The sequence below is a fragment of the Xiphophorus hellerii genome, chromosome 7, assembly GCF_003331165.1.
Source record: "Xiphophorus hellerii strain 12219 chromosome 7, Xiphophorus_hellerii-4.1, whole genome shotgun sequence".
Lineage (NCBI taxonomy): Eukaryota > Metazoa > Chordata > Actinopteri > Cyprinodontiformes > Poeciliidae > Xiphophorus > Xiphophorus hellerii.
Window position 1 is genome coordinate 3,478,733 of NC_045678.1, and position 17,801 is coordinate 3,496,533.

At 42.9% G+C, this 17,801-nt stretch overlaps 1 protein-coding gene and 2 long non-coding RNA genes across 3 annotated transcripts in view; 2 read left to right on the forward strand and 1 right to left on the reverse strand.

Moving 5' to 3' along the window:
• Window positions 1-17,801, reverse strand: part of kcnh3 (potassium voltage-gated channel, subfamily H (eag-related), member 3) — a 199,302-nt gene that overhangs the window by 167,703 nt on the left and 13,798 nt on the right. The gene's annotated exons all lie outside the window — the stretch shown is intronic.
• On the forward strand, window positions 2,264-3,013 carry LOC116722886 (uncharacterized). Its single transcript, XR_004339852.1, has 3 exons — window positions 2,264-2,456; window positions 2,547-2,835; window positions 2,918-3,013. It is a non-coding gene; the product is annotated as an uncharacterized LOC116722886 (long non-coding RNA).
• On the forward strand, window positions 7,381-8,141 carry LOC116722887 (uncharacterized). Its single transcript, XR_004339853.1, has 3 exons — window positions 7,381-7,584; window positions 7,675-7,963; window positions 8,046-8,141. It is a non-coding gene; the product is annotated as an uncharacterized LOC116722887 (long non-coding RNA).

Consider the following 17,801-nt stretch of genomic DNA (forward strand, 5'->3'; position numbering starts at 1 on the left):
AAGTTCAAAATTCTGATTATTCCACAGTTTGACTCCACTTTTTTCCTAGTAGTTCTGAATTTGCATATTTTAAACTGTGATTCTCCTGTCAACTTGTAATTTTGTTTTTCCATTAGTCAAAGTTAAATAATTTTTGAATGTTTTCCAGTAGTTGTTTAATTTTTGCTATGGAAAGAATTTAATTTGAAGTCATAGTTAAACAATTACTTTTTTTGAAAGAAAAAAACAATGTAAACAATCTAAATTAACCAACTTAGTAAAACAAAGCAAAGACAATTGTCTAGTAGGATCAGCCAGTGGCAGCTTCACATTAGCAGTCTGGATGCAGAGGGAGCGACTCCCTCACAGGAGCCAGGACCGGGCCTCCTGTGAGCGTTAACAATGGATCCGCCCAAAACAACCACTGCCAACTGGGAAGATTGGAAAAGCATATGCTATCGAGACTAGTAGGCAGTGGTGGACAAAGTACTCAACAAGTGCTTGAGTAAAAGTATTGATAGTCATGGTCAAATCCTACTCAACTAATAGTAAAAGTTGCTCAAGTTAAAGTGCTAAAGTACTTACTTTTGAAAATACTTAAGTTTTCAAAAGTACCTAGAATGCTAAGTAATGTTAAGAATGTCATGATCATCTCAATATTATGTGAGCTGAGACTTATTGTGTGCTCATTTTTCTGAATTCTCTGGCATTCATGCATGAAAAAGCAGTAATTAAATCTACTGGCATCAGAAATGTAAAAAATGTGATGTCATGACGGCTCCATTTCTGCTTTTATGAGACTCGTTCCTCTGATAATAACCGTACCTGTCATGGAGGCAGTTCATACTAACCCTACAGGCGGTATGAAAGGTACCGACAGGAACAGCTCTCAATATATGAATTATAGACCAATCCTCAGTCCTTTATGAATACTGCCATTCATTCCATCGTGGTTCCTGCTGCTCTTCTGCTACAACTGGCACCAGCTGGTTGTTTAGGTTTTTTCGAAATGCAGCTCTAACATGTTCAAATGTTTTAATGTGATCACTGTGTGATGCTTCTTACAAAGAATTTTTGCTACAAAGGTACAGTAATTATGAAGTATGAATATTTTATTGTATAGATTATATTATGTAGTCTTTCCAACAAATTCTGGATTTAACAGATTTCTTTTTTTTTGTTGGGCACAGAACATTCATTATGTTTAATGAGTTTAGTGATTCAGGCACTGAGGTTACAATACAACCTATTGACAACAAAGAAGTCCCTGATCTTTAGATAAGACTCGAACAAGGCAAATACTTTACCAGGAACTCCAACCCAGCTCTCCAGATTAGACTAATCAGAATATTCAGGTCAGCAGAATCAAATGCTGCAGTGAGTTCCAACTGGACCAGCACTGTGGTTTTTCCACAGTCTGAATTTATGCAGATGTCAGTGAACATTTGGAAGGACAGTCTCAGTAGTATGGTGAGCATGGAAACCGTTTTGCTTCACAGTCACAGGATGGTTTGTTATGAAAAAAGATAAGAAAGATTGACCTCAATAGGTGTCTAGTCCAAACAAAACATTTGTTTTATGTCTCAATAGCTGCATCTTACATTGTAAATGTACGCAAGACTTTGACAATATTATGCTAACGTGAAAAACCCCCCACAATTTTGCAATTTTGGTGTTCCTTTTTTTTTAAGAAACGCAATTAAAATCACACGTGAATAAGTTTGTTCATGTGATAAATCATGACAAAACATGCCGCATCATCATCCTCCAACTACTTCCTGTCATCTTCTTCTTCATGGTTTCCACCAGTAGTAACATGCAGGTGTTGATCATGTGACTCACATGATGCGGAAAATGTGTTTCCGTTGCAGTTTCGCAAAATAAACCAGTTTCAGTACGACCAAAAAAAAAACACCCTTGTGCGAGTGAAGTGTATTGTGTTTGTTTGGTTTTTTTTAATCAAAGAATATTTTTCTTTTTTTTGTCTTCGAAATTTGTGTGATTCGATTAACCTAATTTCTTTTCAAAATCTGAAATTGTGCAATTAAATGGTCAATGAAACAAAGTTATTTTTTAACTTTGTCAAAAGTTAAAAAATAACTTTTTAAAACTTTTAAGCCATTCAGATAAATGCCAATCTGAATGGCTTAACATGACGTTTTTAAAAACGATGACTTGCCTGAAGTACTGCTGCCTGTGTGCTGGTTCTGATTGGGCCAGCTGTTGCTTTATTGTGCAACAGCATTGCTAATGTACAGATGAAAACATAAATACGTTATCCTGTTATGTTCCGGGGTTCTGGCTGCATGGTGGGAGTTCCTGTGCACCCTTATTACCTTTTACCACCAGATGGCGACAGGTTCCGGCTGGAGTGCGGTGCATTATTATCCGCAGCTGTTCGTGATCATCCTCATCAGCGGCGCAGACTTAAGGAGTTGGCCGCCAGTCCAGCGTCGCCTGAGTGTTAGCCAGTCACGGTACCTCTGAGCCCCCCTGAGCCTGTCTCTGTGTTTCTAGTTGTCTTGAACATTCTAGTAATTATCTTTATCTACTCCGTTGCCTTTTAGGTGATCCTTTGATGAGATCCCGGTTGAATTCCTGGCTTTTGAACCATCCTCGTGACGCCGTGGAAAGTATCCACAGGTTGCCCGAGTTCCCAGACTTACCTCTCCGTTGTTTTGGCAATTATCTCCTGGACCCCACGGCTGGCGGCCGTACCACTCCTCCGTCTCCCCGCTGCTCTCGTGCCTACCTGTCCGCTGCCCACCGCACTCCTCCGTTGTTCCTGGACCCACCAAGAACCGAGACCCCGGACATACTCGGTTTCCCCTCCAAGACTCTGTTCATCAGCAACAAGTAAGACCAGCCTGTTTTTTCCCAGAAAGATTTCCTTCCTTCCCACGACCCCTGAACTCACCACTCTGTTCTTTCCTCGTAGTGAACCATTGTTGCCGTCCCTGTTTTTGCCCCTGGACCAGACCATCCTGATTCTCACTGATAATTGTGTGATCTTTATTAAATCATTTAACACTGATCCTACCTCTCCTGTCTTGTGTTCTGCATGTGGGCTTGTTAAAAACTACCATCATGACAGAACACTCAGGCCAACAAATCAGCCCAGCAGACGCAATCCGGAGAGCCTTAGCCGAACAACAATCTACATTGCAAACTCATGAAAACGCACTAAGAGAGTTAAGTAGAACCCAAACTGAAACGAACCAACAACTGTCTGAATTAACCCGATTCCTTCGAGGTTCAGCCCCTCAAACTTCTCCTCCAGATCCCGCTCCAGCTTCAAACCCAGCTCCGGAGATCCAATCCACGTTTTCTGAGATCCGTCCACCTACACCCGAAAGATTCACAGGTGATCGGAGAAAATGTAATGGTTTTCTCCTTCAATGCTCAATAATGTTTAATCACTCCCCGAGGAGCTTCCCTTACGACAGCTCCAAGATAGCATACGTCCTGTCCTCATTGTCGGGACAAGCTTTGTTATGGGCCGAAGCTCGTTTCCCAGATCCAGCACGCTATGGCTGTTCATTTGATGAATTCATAAAAGAGTTCAGACAGGTGTTTTGCCAAGATGCTGACCAGTCATTTAATTCCAGAGAGTTGTGGAATATTAAACAAGGAAATAGAACTGTGGCAGAATTTTCCGTTGATTTTCGTATCAAGGCTGCAGCAACAGGCTGGAACCCAGCCGCGCTTAAGAGCGCATATTATAACGCGTTAAATGAAAACATTAAGGATGAGCTGGCTACTTTCGAAGAACCTAGGACCCTAGAGGAATTAATTAGCCAGACCATCCGACTGGATCACAGAATCCGGTCCCGAAGGAGAGATTGGGGTCGTAGGAGCCAACCGTTTAGACACCTCGGTGGCTCCGCTTCTCCCTCGGCAGTTTCTCCGCCCCGAGCCTTTCAGGAACCCGAGCCCATGCAGTTAGGTCGGACTCGCCTGACTCCTGAGGAGCGCCAGCGGCGCATTTCAGCCCGCCTTTGCATTTATTGTGGTTCCCCGGGTCATTTTTTGGCCAACTGTCCGGTTCGTTTAAACCTCCCGGTCCGCCCGTAGTAGCGAGGAGGTTGGCGGACCATCCCAGCGAAAAAGACTCTCCTCGCTTACTGTTGCCCGCAACCATTTTGATTCAGACCCAGTCATTTTCTTTATCCGCCCTGGTCGACTCTGGTTGCGAACAAGATTTGATCGACGACTCCCTGGTGAAACAGATGAAAATAGAGACCGAACCACTACCTGTTCCACTGCGAGTCACAGCATTAGATGGGAAAACACTGCCACACATCACACATAAAACCAAACCACTCCACCTCATCATTTCGGGTAACCACAGTGAGTTTATTTCATTTTTTGTATTCTCATCAGCCAATTCCCCCATAATTTTAGGGTTCCACTGGTTACAACTTCACAACCCACAAATAAACTGGACCGAAAAACACCTAGAGTCCTGGTCCGCTTCGTGTCACTCATCTTGTCTCCGCTCAGCTGTTCCCCCAGGTCCTCCGCCGGCTGAGCCTCAGGAGGCGGACCCGGTCGATCTCTCCACAATCCCCTCTGCATACCACGACCTCGCTCCGGTGTTCAGTAAGTCCAAGGCTCTTTCTCTCCCTCCTCACCGCCCATATGATTGTTCCATAGACCTCCTGCCGGGGGCTCCGTTACCCACCAGTCGCTTATACAACATTTCTCGACCTGAAAGAGACACTATGGACAAATATATAAGGGAGTCTTTGGCAGCCGGTGTAATCCGCACCTCATCTTCCCCTCTGGGAGCTGGATTTTTTTTTGTGGGGAAGAAAGATGGGTCTCTGAGGCCCTGCATAGACTATAGAGGGTTAAACAATATTACGGTTAAGAATAAGTATCCCCTGCCATTATTATCATCTGCCTTCGAACCGGTGCACGGTGCTACAGTTTTTTCCAAACTCGACCTGCGAAACGCTTACCATCTTCTGCGCATACGCGAGGGTGACGAGTGGAAGACTGCGTTTAAGACACCTACTGGCCATTTTGAGTACTGCGTGATGCCTTTTGGCTTATCCAATGCGCCTGCATTTTTTCAAGCCCTGGTCAACGATGTTTTAAGAGACTTTCTGAACATCTTTGTTTTCGTGTACCTGGATGACATTCTCATTTATTCGCAGACTCTAGAGACACACAGACGCCACGTTCGCATGGTTCTCCAAAGACTGCTCGAGAACAAACTCTTTGTCAAAGCTGAGAAGTGTGAGTTCCACAAGCCGTCAATTTCTTTCTTGGGTTTCATGTTAGGGGGCGGACAGGTACGGCCTACGGAGGAAAAGATCCAGGCAGTACTGCAATGGCCCGCACCCGAAACCCGCAAGCAGCTCCAACGCTTCCTCGGATTTGCAAACTTTTACCGCCGTTTTATCAGAAACTACAGTCAGACAGCTTTACCACTAACTGCACTAACCTCTTCCAAGATCCCTTTTAGTTGGACTCCGGAGGCTGAAGCGGCGTTCTCACGCCTCAAGACCCTCTTCGCCAACGCTCCCATCCTGATTCAGCCAGACCCGTCCCGACAGTTCATTGTCGAGGTCGACGCCTCGGACACCGGAGTTGGTGCGGTCTTATCCCAGATCTCTCCTGGCGACAATAAAACTCACCCATGTGCCTTTTTTTCCCGCAGATTATCACCCCCAGAGAGAAACTATGATGTGGGGGATCGGGAGCTGCTGGCTGTGAAATTAGCCCTGGAAGAATGGAGACATTGGCTGGAGGGAGCGGAGCATCCGGTGCTGGTCTGGACCGATCACAAGAACTTGTCCTACCTTCAGTCTGCCCGGAGGCTCAACCCACGCCAATCACGCTGGTCGCTATTTTTCTCTCGATTCAATCTCTCCATCTCATATCGCCCTGGTTCCCGTAACATCAAGCCTGACGCACTTTCCCGCCTGTATTCGTCTGATGATTCCGAGAAGGCCCCTGCCCCTATTCTTCCTCCCAGTTGTACAGTCGCCACCGTTACCTGGGAGATCGAAGACATCATTACTCAAGCTCAGTTGACGGAACCTGCACCCGACACCTGTCCTCCCAACAAGCTCTATGTTCCTGTCTCTGTCCGAGCCCGTTTCCTCCACTGGATCCATGCCTCAAAATTCTCTGCACATCCCGGAATAAGCCGTACCATTGCACTCGTCCTCCGCAAGTTTTGGTGGCCTTCTGTCCATAAGGATGTCAGTGAGTATGTCCAAGCCTGCACCACCTGTTCCAGAAATAAGACCTCTCACCAACCTCCATCTGGTCTCCTGCAACCTCTCCCCGTCCCCAAACGACCATGGTCTCACATATCTATAGATTTTGTTACCGGCCTACCTCCTTCCAAGGGCATGACCGCCGTCCTCTCCATCGTCGACCGTTTCTCCAAGACCTGCCACTTCGTTCCTCTCCGTAAGTTGCCCACGGCTTTTCAAACCGCTCAACTTCTGATCAAACACGTTTTCCGACTCCATGGCATCCCACAGGACATCCTCTCTGACCGAGGTCCTCAGTTCGTCTCTCAGGTTTGGAAAAGTTTCTGTTCGGCTCTCAACGCATCTGTCTCACTCTCTTCCGGCTTTCACCCCCAGACCAACGGTCAAACCGAACGGCTCAACCAGGACCTGGAAACCACTCTCCGCTGCTTCACCTCCACCAACCCCTCTGACTGGTCCCAATTCCTCCCTTGGGTGGAGTACGCTCACAACAGCCACATCTCGGCAGCTACCGGTATGTCCCCGTTCGAGGCTTCCATTGGTTATCAACCCCCTCTTCTTTCCTCAGAGGAAAAGGATATCTCGGTCACCTCAGTCCGTCATCACATCCGCCGTTGTCGGAAGGTCTGGAACACTGTTATCAGTAACCTCAACCACACTGCGGATAGAAATAAGCGCCTGGCTGACCGGAAGAGGAGACCAGCACCCATATACGTCCCTGGTCAACAGGTTTGGCTTTCTTCACGTGACGTTCCGCTCAAATCCATTTCCAGAAAGCTCTCTCCCCGATACATTGGTCCCTTCCCCATTGAAACCGTACTCAGTCCGTCGGCTGTCCGTCTCCGTCTGCCCGCCTCCCTCCGCTCCCACCCCACCTTCCATGTGTCCCAGATCAAACCGGTCCAGACCAGCACGCTCTGCCCTCCAGCCGCACCCCCCCCACCCCCCCGTGACATTGATGGCCATCCTGCATACACCGTCCGTCGGATCGTGGACTCCCGTCGGCGAGGTCGCGGCTGGCAGTACCTCGTCGATTGGGAGGGCTACGGTCCGGAGGACAGGTCCTGGATCTCTGGTTCTTCCATCCTGGACCCTTCCCTTATCTCCGACTATCGTTCCTCGTTGCCTTCCAGTTCGTCTAGGCCGCCAGGTGGCGACCGTTGAGGGGGGGGGTACTGTTATGTTCCGGGGTTCTGGCTGCATGGTGGGAGTTCCTGTGCACCCTTATTACCTTTTACCACCAGATGGCGACAGGTTCCGGCTGGAGTGCGGTGCATTATTATCCGCAGCTGTTCGTGATCATCCTCATCAGCGGCGCAGACTTAAGGAGTTGGCCGCCAGTCCAGCGTCGCCTGAGTGTTAGCCAGTCACGGTACCTCTGAGCCCCCCTGAGCCTGTCTCTGTGTTTCTAGTTGTCTTGAACATTCTAGTAATTATCTTTATCTACTCCGTTGCCTTTTAGGTGATCCTTTGATGAGATCCCGGTTGAATTCCTGGCTTTTGAACCATCCTCGTGACGCCGTGGAAAGTATCCACAGGTTGCCCGAGTTCCCAGACTTACCTCTCCGTTGTTTTGGCAATTATCTCCTGGACCCCACGGCTGGCGGCCGTACCACTCCTCCGTCTCCCCGCTGCTCTCGTGCCTACCTGTCCGCTGCCCACCGCACTCCTCCGTTGTTCCTGGACCCACCAAGAACCGAGACCCCGGACATACTCGGTTTCCCCTCCAAGACTCTGTTCATCAGCAACAAGTAAGACCAGCCTGTTTTTTCCCAGAAAGATTTCCTTCCTTCCCACGACCCCTGAACTCACCACTCTGTTCTTTCCTCGTAGTGAACCATTGTTGCCGTCCCTGTTTTTGCCCCTGGACCAGACCATCCTGATTCTCACTGATAATTGTGTGATCTTTATTAAATCATTTAACACTGATCCTACCTCTCCTGTCTTGTGTTCTGCATGTGGGCTTGTTAAAAACTACCATCATGACATATCCTGTGACTAACCAACAGGCAGGAGCAGCTGACAGGTTCTATCACTAGAACCTGCACTAGTTCAAGTTTAATAATAATAAATGCACTAAGAAGGAGAAACAGAAAGACAACATTTTCATTGTTTGGTCCTGAACAATAAAACATTTAGGCAACAGCAGCAGTTCCATCTGGACAGGCCTCTCTGTTGGACACATTTCTGAGCTGCAACTATCTTTAGAAAAGCCATTAACTACCATGTAATGTTCCTGGAGAGGAGGATATGTGTGTTAGACATTTCTTCATTTCACTGTCTTTTCTTGGGAAGTTGAGACAAATAACAAAATGTGCATTAATTGAGGGAAAATGCAACAAAAACTTCAAAGAGCGCATCTTTAGCAATTAAAGGAACCCCACTGAAATAATAAAATATTTAAGTGACAGAACTTTAATGAAGGATTAGCTTCACTTCAACCTCTACAGCTCATCTGTCTCATGGTGTCTCTCAGGGGCCCTTTCTTGGACCTTTTCTTTCTGCTGTATGTGTGAGCTCCCTTTGAGTTCAGTCATTGGAAAAATGTGACGTCTCATTTCCCTGCCATGGTAACGACACACAGGTCCGCCTAACACTGACATGTAAAACCAGGACTCCTTTCAAAGCCATTTTAAGCATTTAGAAGATGTTTTTCAAGTGTGGAGAAGATATAAAGGAAGATATGAAATGCCAAGAATTAAGTGAGGATCAAACATGATCCTCATTTGTATGAATCTCACTTTAATCTCATTTAAATGTTCACTCTTCAAACTCCTGTTTGATCCCTGATGGTCTGATGAACAACAGTTCCATCCTGTTTCCAGGTTCCGGTTAAAACGCACTGCTTCTGCACATTACTCCCCAACTTAAAAAAACACCAACAAACCAGTTTTACTCACCGGCTTTCAAACTAGACTAAATGTTTGCTCATCTAGTCTTTTTTTTTTCTGTGATGTCATTTTGATTTGTCGTCAACTGTTTCCGTTTTAAATGTGATTTAGAAATCGATTTAACTTGACCACAGCGGTTTCTAAGATTAAAAGCTGGAAGTAAAAAAAAAAGAAGCACCTATAATTAACCCTGAAGCCCTTAAAGACTGTCTGATATAAACAAACCAAGCTAATTTCTTTGTTTGTTCTTTAATGTTTTCTTCTGCAATGAGGAAAGAACATTAACCGCCCCACCCAAACAGTCGGTTTGATTGTTTAATAATTATTAAGCTCTAACCAAATTGACTGAAGAGTGCCTGAGGCACATTCACGCACGGTTCCCTCTCATCAGTTTGACACACTGCCATAATTGCATAATCTTACGACTCTTGCAGGCTATATTAAGATAGGTGGTAATAATGCAAACAGCTTGAAGCTGCAGATGTAATGCACGACAAGACACACACACAAGCGGCGCCCTGACGAGGCTGGATTCACGCGTAATGTCAATTACTAGGGTGGTGTGGAGCTGAAGCAGCAGTCAGTCATCGCTTCCTCCGCCTGCAGCTGACAGGCCACGTGGACCGAGGAGGGAGCGCGGGTGAATAACATAAACACCTCCTCAGGTTGAGGCTCATTCTGCTCTGCGAATGCAGGAATACATAAATTTACATTTTCCGCAGGGATAAAGCGCGTCTCATGCTCGAGGTTGGCAGCTTATCAGAGCTCCGACAAAGTGGAAGGATTAAGAGTATTTGAACAGCAGCATATGCCCCTCAGAGAATCTGGGCTTCTTCTTCTTTCTTTCTTTTTTTTAAATATGCTTCCATAAGATAAGGGAGAAACAACTGCAACCATTTCAGCAAATTAACCACAAAATGTCTGATAAGGAAAAAAAAAATTCCTTATCAGACGTTAATGAGGAAATTTTAACGTCTTTCCTAACCTAAAAAACGTGTTAGGTTTTTTTTTTCTAACACGTTTTTTTAGAAAAAAAAACGTGTTAGGTCTTGTTTAAGGAACAGAAAGCCTATAAATATTGAAAGTATTAAAAAAAAAAGATAATTGTTTTTCAAAGCAGACAATTATTTTACAATAAACGTTTCTCACTGAGAACAGGAAATATACATAAATGTGTCTGAGATGACTCCATGTAGAGGCTTGTGATTCTGCCTGGCTGTCGAGAAATAATGGAAGTTAATAATGAAGCAATTTTTTTTGTTATGTGGGGGATTCATAAAAAAACTGATTGTTGCCAGGAATATGTCAAATATGTCAATATGTCTAATATTAGCAACACAGGTAAATAATGGTGTGCCAGTGGGGGCGCTACACCAAGAGCAACTGAAGGAAATGACACAAAACCTCAGAAGAAGACGCTGAGCACAACTTCCTGCTTCACCAGATGTAAACAATCATGGCGTCGAAAGAACAACGAGCCTTTTCTTCTGCTAACCCTAGAATCTGGTATATCAAGTCTCCCGTTTTGGCCAGGTACCTACCGTTTTTACCCACCTTTCCCCATCGTGCTCCCGTATTATTATTTTCCCGTAAATATTTTTTTATTTTCCCGGACTTTCTAGACTAACGAACTGAAGTTCGATTGAAGCGTACTAAACAGGCACCCTTACTTTATATGGTATAAAATAGTTGAAAGTAGGAGTAAAATTTTCTCTAAAAACAAAATCTCTGTTTATTCTGACATTTCAGACAAAGAAGTAATTTTTTAAAATCCTACCGACATAAAACAGAAAAAGTTTAGTCTGCTTTATTTTCAGACATTGAGAAGAAAAGGATATGGTCTTTCATTCAGTGTATGGAAACACCATGACTTGAGCCGTACATCCTCTTTAAATAGAAACCAGCCCTGATGTCTCCGGCTTTTTAAATAGCCAATCAAACTTGTCCAGTAGCAGGTGCATCGAGTATTTTTTTTTTCTTTCTCCTACCTCTGACCAGCTGCTTCTCGCCGAGCTCTGTCATGGAAAATATAATTGTTTTTCTTTATTGGAGCGAGGTTAGTCGCTGGCCTTTTGATGCTGAAAATGAGAGAAAGCTCTGCCGCCTTCTGCAAAGTCAATATTTGGTGCAATTACACCAAAGCAGGAAGAGACGACAAACTGGAGAGCAGTAGAGGGGCTAATGGTCCAATATAAAACTCATCCTCCAATCCAAAAACAAACAACTGCACATGAACACCCGGACAATAAAATAAAAGACAACTTTTACAATGTGCATTCAATGGGATGAAAGCGTGCCACCCTGACAGCAGCACCTTTTGGTTCCGTGTATCGACCTGAGAGCAGAGCGAGAGCAAAGAGTGACAGTCCCCAGGCTCTTACTGCCAAGCCGTGTTTGGGTCACTTGGCTCTGACAACTTGTCGGTTTTACCGGCTGACTGAAAGGAGTCCAGCTGCCAGGCGCTGTCTTTACTCCACTCACCAGCCGTATGTCACAATCTCTATCCTCGCCCAAAACCAAAGCAACTTCAACTCCGCATTTCCTCCTACATTAAGGAGCTGCCTTCCTTCGTACCGTCGCTGGACTCAATGGGAAGTCATTTCCCAGAGTTCAGACGAATGTTTTCTTAGTTCTATTGTAATCTTCTGGAATGAGGAGATACATAAAACATTTTCCACATCTCAACTCGGAATCATGAATTCAGACAAATAATACAAACATCTTCAATAAAACAGGACAACACAGGAGTTTGTCTGACGGAAGCCAAATGATTGTTTGCTCTGAACTCTATTTGACTTCACGTCTACGCAGACTTCAAACTGACATGTAATAATTGACCCTACAGTAATATCACATTTAAAGGGGCAGTATTATGTATTTTCCAGGAACCTAGTGAAATTGTATAGTACAATCAAGAAATGGTTACCTTCAATTGTTCTAAAAATGCTGTATATAAAGTATAACTTAAAAGAAAGGTGATTTCATAGTTTAACACCTTGAAATTGGGCTTCTGTCGCTTTAAGAAATTCTTGCTCTTTCAGAAACTCTGCCTTCAGGAAGTCATCACAATATGACTGCTCTATTAACCCTTTAAGAATGTTTTACCAGCGTTTCACTGAGAAGTAGTTTGTATAATGAGCTCAGCAGTTCCACCAGGTGTTTGCTAATTGCTGCTGGCTAGTTTGAAGGAGCTGAGTGTGGGAGGGCTGGTGAGTGTGGCAGAAGCTCGGAAGCTTTGAAACTCCAGCTCAGAGGAGGAGCTGCGCCTCCAGGGCGGGGCTTGGTCCACTCAAGATACGAATGGTTGTCATTCAAGGATTTTTCAAACATGCATGAAAGAATGAAGGCAATAATGCAGGTATGATTTTGATGAGGGAATAACTTTGTAACATGATGTAAAGCTCAAAAAAGTCAATTTTACATAATGCTGTCCTTTAACACCAACTTGTCAGAACATTATGACCACCTGCCCAGCAGTATGTTGAAAACAGTCCAGACATGCTGAGGTATGGACTCCACTTATCTGGCACCAACGTGTTGTCAGCAAAGCCTTTAACCCCCGAATCACCACCATGACAGGGTTGTAAATTGCTTAAGTCAGTTTGAAAGTTGGGAAGTTAAGCTTGCATGGATCAGTTGCTCATGATTGGATTGAGATATGGGGAGCTTTGATGGAAGATTACAGCGAGATTTTAAATCCTGCCGAGAAACTACAACACACGCTCAAGAATAAAATAGCTCCATTTCCTCTAACAACATAACTCCAACACTGCCTGGAATTTACGCAGAGGACAAATGAAGTTTTACTTAATTGATCTTCAAGTTAACTTAGACACTAGATTTACTTCATCATTTCAAGACATTCCCGTATTTTCTCAGTTTTATTTCATATCTTAAACTCCGTTTTTTTGGAGTTAGTATGTGTTGAAGAGGATGGCTGCAGGTTTTGTAACACTGCATTTTGACATGAAGCAAGAAGGTCTAGACAAACTTTTTATTTTAAGAAGGCTGCTGGATTAACTGTTGTTTTACATCAGTGTGAGGTGTTTGCAATAAGGAACATGTAAGAATTTGAGATTTTCTGTGTGTTTATTTTAGGTTGCTGTGTCTTTTGAGTCTCTGTGTTGTCCTGTCTGCCCCTTGATTGTTCCCAGGTGTGTCTCGTTCCCTGATTACCCTCTGTGTATTTAATGTCAGCTGTGTTTCTGTGTCTTTGCGGGTCCTTGTTGATTCTGTCTCGTCGTGTCGTATCGGTCTTGTCAAGCTGCCTGGTTACGCCTGTTGCTACCGTCCATTGAGTTTCCAGTTGTGACCAGTTTTTTTTTTTAGCTTTAGCCTTCTGCTCTTTATCTGTGCTGCCTGGACTTTGGATTGTTCTTTTTTTATGAATTCATCATTAAATCATTGTTTCTTCATTTTCTACCTGGGTCCTCAGCGTCTGCCTCACCACCTCACACCACGCATCATGACAGAACACTGTATGAAAAAAGCTAGAAATACATTGTACAAAAACTGGGTAAAGTTAATAATGTTTGTGGTCTCTTTGTAAAATTAGCATTTACTAAGAGACCACAGCCCTCTACATTGACCGGACTTCAATTGATAAGTTGTCAGTCAGTCAGTGTAACGAGACCCCATAGTGTCAAATTACCACAATGTACATGAAAGAGACATTTGTTTTGCACAACACCATCCAGTTGCTTTAAGAACCTGACTTTAACTGGTGCACCCTAAGCTTTTATCATGACCCTGAGATATTAAGGATTTGTGTTTTGGCTTGACACCATGAAACCTAAACATGGATTGATAACTGCCTAGTATGTCTTATGATTCTACAGTATACTACTATTAATATTGTTAATCTTGTTTTTCAGATATTTCTAACACCTTCTGATCTTTTGTGCATATGCATGTCTCGAAGCTGCTGTTACACATGAATTTGTCTGCTGTGGGACAATAAAATGTATTTGTCTTGCTATTTTTATTTCTTCTAGACTCTGATCCCTTCAGATACTTCTTCCTTTCCTGTTCCTTTTGACTTTGCGTCCTCTTTTCATCCCTGTTCACACAGATATTTTCATCTTTAAGCAGCTTCCTGTGGCTATAGCTGAACTCTTTGTCCATATGTTTGTTTCACATTATGTTAGCTTCCAGGCTCTTTTTTTCCCCTGCTGGTCTCAGACACCAGAGGATACTCTTAGATACTCTCTCCATCTGCGGCCTCCCTCTTCTGTCCAGACGGCCAGAGTTTAAATTTTATTGTATTTATTTAATGTTTTTTTTATTTTTGTTTCATTTTATTTTATGTTTTCCTCCTCATCAGGTCAAAATGTGAGTCAGTTTGCTAATCAGTTCAGGTCACAGAGAAGCCACACGCCGTTTGGCTCCGACTTCAAAGCAGCCAATGCACCAGACTGGAGCTGGACTGGATGAATAGACAACAGGATAAAATGAAAGGTTAACAAATTCTACTGTAAAGAAGAGAATCAGGGTCATTGGAGAAAAAAATAATAATTCTGATATTAATCTCAGAATTTTGACTTTGATCTCAGAATTCTGAGATGATGACTGAGTCGGCAAAACTGAACTTGGAGGCTAGGTGGATTTTATGTACAATAAAAACGGTGATAATGTTTTGTCGATTTTGAATCAGTATCCATAATGAAGTACCATCTTAAAAACCGGAGTTCTACTACATTTATACATAGGTGTATGAATCTGGATCTTCTGTAGCCTTATCCAGAGTCAGTACAAGCTTCCTGCATGTTCCCATTACCTGACAGGTGTAATCTCTGTGTCTTTAGTTTTAGGTGCTGTGGATCGCAATTGTTTTTGAAAGCCTTGCTGAGACCCACCTCAGGAAGCAAACAAGTTCCTTTCACACCTCCTTCTGAACTCGCAGCAGTTTGCTCGCAACCTGAGATTTCAGTTGCTTTACCGAGCCAAACTCTCAGCTAGATGACGCTGACCTGGCCCTTTCAGAAAGATCACCCAATTTGCACTGCAACGTGAGAAGCTAATTTTAAAAAAAGCAGAGGGAATGCCCTCTGGAGTGACCTGGCTTATTGACAACCTGACAACATCGACCTCGGCTTGTGAGAGTGAAGGCATCTGTAAGAGGAAGCGCCGACACACAAGAACACTGTGGTTCAGTGTAACTTATGAGCCTGAAACAAGAGGCGGGGTAGAGTGGAATGACACCAGGAAGAAATACAAATGTTAACCTGAAGCTGTTTGCTACAAACAACACAATGCAAACTATTTCTTTAAGCAACCTGAAGGGATATTTCAAATTTCCTGTCAAAGTGGGGCTCAGTTAAAAGGTTAAAGCAACTTAATGTTAGAGTCAGTGTTTAGGTGACTGACTCAGTGTCAGCCTTGCAATTGTAAGGTCGTACCTTTGATTCCAGCTTCTCTTTGTCACGTATCAATCTGCCGTTGTGCAAGGCACCGTTAAGAAGAACTCGATTTCTCTCTAATAATTCTCTTTTTTCGGTTCTAGAGTGTGTAAATGTGACCCTTCTTTCTGTGTCACATTTGAGGCGGCCATCTTGAGGCCCGCCACAAACCCAGCTCTCTTACAGGAAGTGTGGTGGCAGGAGCTGCAGTCTGATTGGCAGAAATTAAAAGTACGGAATGACTGGTACATTTATTATCGATAAATAATTGTCAATATTTACATTATGTACGTGAAAGTCAACTTTGTTCCTTTTTACCCCTCTATGGAAGGCTAAGGTGATTGCATTTTGCATTTTGAAGGTTTTTTTTGTTGTTTTTTTAACACAATGACCATGTTGGTCCATAATAATGAGTTTCTCCTGTGAAACAAGTAATGTTGCAATGAAAAGATGAGGTTTGAAGCAAGTTTGAGGTGAGTTTTTAACAATATCTCATTGTTATTGAGTTATTCATTTGTGGTCGGAACTTCAAAGTACACTAAAGTGAACCTAGCACATTACATTATTGATACTGAGATACATCTAAAAAAACATTTATAAAATTGATGAATTAGACACAACCGCATGAATAACAGTGTTATTCATACACTTTCTATGTAACATGCTTAATCATTTTTTATCATTGTATATTGTTTGTTTTGCATTACTCTAAAGCTCCACTCACCTCCTCAACGGTCTGTTTTTAAAATTTAAAAATAAAATCAGATTATCAGAAAACATTAATAAGTAACAACACACTCATGGTTTTATTGTGAAGCGGGTCTACAGCTGTATCTTGGAATATTTCTTTTCTAAATGAACATGGAGCCGCCTCTCCATTCAGCACCATGGACAGCAGCCAGGTTCAGATTAAACTAACAGAGCTGAATTTCTCTGCCAGACCTCGGCACGTTTCGTCTGTATGAACGTTTTGATATCTGGAAGGAAACCTAGTGTGTTCAAGATTAGAAGGAAATCAGCACATCGCATTCAAATAATGAGTCTTATTCAGCTACTCTTTAGTTTCTAGATCTGATCAGTTACAAATCACTAAACACTTCAGTTTATCTCTTCTGCAGAGATAAACTAAAGCAGAAATGAACTATGTTAATGTTTTTAATAGTTGCCTATGGTACAGATTTTGCTATGGAGATTTATATTAAGACTATATTGACAGTTTCTGATTATTTACTGCATTATGCCATTTCAAACTTTTACAGTAGAAGTGAAGTTTTGGTTCTTCATGACTTTCAAGTTAAAATAGCTGTAAAAATCTCTGCCGAAAAGCAGCTGGTGAAATCATTTTTATGTCTCAATAGAGTCACCTTGAAGCAACACAAGAACTGATGACTAACTGGCTCCTTTCATATTAAATATGTTACATATGTCCCTGGTAATCAGAGTTGAATAATTCAGCCCTTTGTTGGCCGATCTTTAAAATGCAACTGACATGGTCGTTTGTTCAGTCAAAAGCAGCCGACAGACGAACTGAAAATAAGAATAAAGAGAAGCCAAAGAGAGAGATTCTTGGATATTTAAGAGTCTGATTAGAATAAACCGAGGATTTCAAATTATGATCACATAGATGAAAATGCTCTTAAATGAGCAAGTTTGAATAATTTATTAAATTATTCAAAAGTGCTTTAGTTGGAACTTTGTTGAAAGAATCAACATTTCTAAGATACTTTCTGATTGTAATCACTTTTCTTAGTCATAGATTCCTAACTTTCTGTAAATCCAACCCATTCAAAAAAAAATTATTAATGGTAATATACACTGAAAATAAACTGCAGTAATATAGTTTTAGTAATAAATCAACATTGAAATTCAAACAACAACCTCACATAAATAAATAAATAAATGTTGCAAACTCTTGCAAAAGCACAGTCTGCTCTGTCCAAATCATACTGCTACTTGAGAGAGTCGCTTATAAAGTATTTCAAATGGCAATTTAGTTCCCTTATTGAACGGTGCAACAGAACCATAGGCTGTCTGAATTCTGAGATTGTCTTGTATCATCAGCATTTTGTGCTTGTTGCGTTCATTTGGCTCTGAGATGGCTTGATGAATCCTTCAGTCTGCGGTCGCTGGGCAGCTCCAGTTGTGAAGTGCATGATGTGTTCATGCCAGCCTGCTGATGTGAACTACTAATATGTGCAAGAAAGGCAGTTCAAAATCTAAACTCTTTGGAAAACCTGTTCTCCAACTCGCCTGTGGTGGCGCTGCAGCAAGAACCAATGAAGTAAACGACATGAGAACCT